Here is a 1,302-nt window from a genome sequence, read left to right as displayed (position 1 = left end):
GATCTAAACATGTAATAAACAATTTGATGATATAAAAGTGTTTCTTTTGTGTGTTGGTGTGTTTCTTTAGAAGGCTACATTTTTTTAAAAATAAAAGTGAATTGAATAGAGCAATGTTGCATGCATTCAAGGGAGAAATCTGATGAAAATACATATTCAACACATTAATTCAAATATTTACTTTGTGTATTAAATACAGCAATCTATATCAGCTGGAATGATTTCCACCTGCAACCATATTATTATAAAAATTAATAAAACAACTGAAGCATGGGTTTTACGTATCCTAATGATTATTATTATTATTATTATTATTATTATTATTATTATTATTATTATTATTATTATTATTATTATTTAAGAATAAATATAGCCTAGTAGATTTAATAAATGTGAATGGCTCTAATGATACAATATGCATGTTTAAATACAACATATATGTTTATGTTTAATTGTGTACAATAAACGTTTAGATAACAATCTGTATATTGAGCTTCTATTTGGGCGTTATAGTGCAATACTGCATTACTGTATTGCGCGCTATTGCTAAGATTCTTGTAGTACCTGTAAGCTGTCTGGTAGGCTGTAACTGAAATGCTGAAGCATGTCGATAAAAATACAGTTAAAGTATCATCAAACAGATAAGGAGTTTTACGGTTTTACTGGTTAAACTAAATTGAATTACCTTCCTGCTATAACTTATTTTCTTTCCTACTACATATCACTTCAAGTAAATAGATAGGCAGATCGATATACATATTCCACACAGCTTAAGTTATGTTTGCCAAACGGAATACAGCAACAACAACAACAACAACAATAATAATAATAATAATAATAATAATAATAATTAATAATAATAATAATAATTTCCAGAGGTGTCATGTTAAAGACACCAACAATACGCATTCATTCTGCATGCAATATTAAAATGACCATTGAAATGGTATTTAACACAACGTCGCCTAACAACTGTCTGGGCAATACACGATGCATGCTTCCCAGCTATTTGTTTTTAACAGGGGTAGACAATACCCAAAATATACTATATATATATATATATATATATATAATAACTATAATATATATATATATATATACATATTTATTGCTTTTGCTTGTCAAAGGCGTGTTACTAAATTTCTCGATTTTTGTGCCTATCTTAAAGCGCTAAAATCGAGCCCGCGATAGCTGTGTTATTGTTTTATTCAGCTTGAACACACACACACACACACACACACACACACACACACACACACACACATACATATATATATATATATATATATATATATATATTTA

The sequence above is a fragment of the Polyodon spathula genome, chromosome 3 (assembly GCF_017654505.1).
Source record: "Polyodon spathula isolate WHYD16114869_AA chromosome 3, ASM1765450v1, whole genome shotgun sequence".
NCBI lineage: Eukaryota > Metazoa > Chordata > Actinopteri > Acipenseriformes > Polyodontidae > Polyodon > Polyodon spathula.
Note: the sequence above shows the minus strand (reverse complement) of the source record.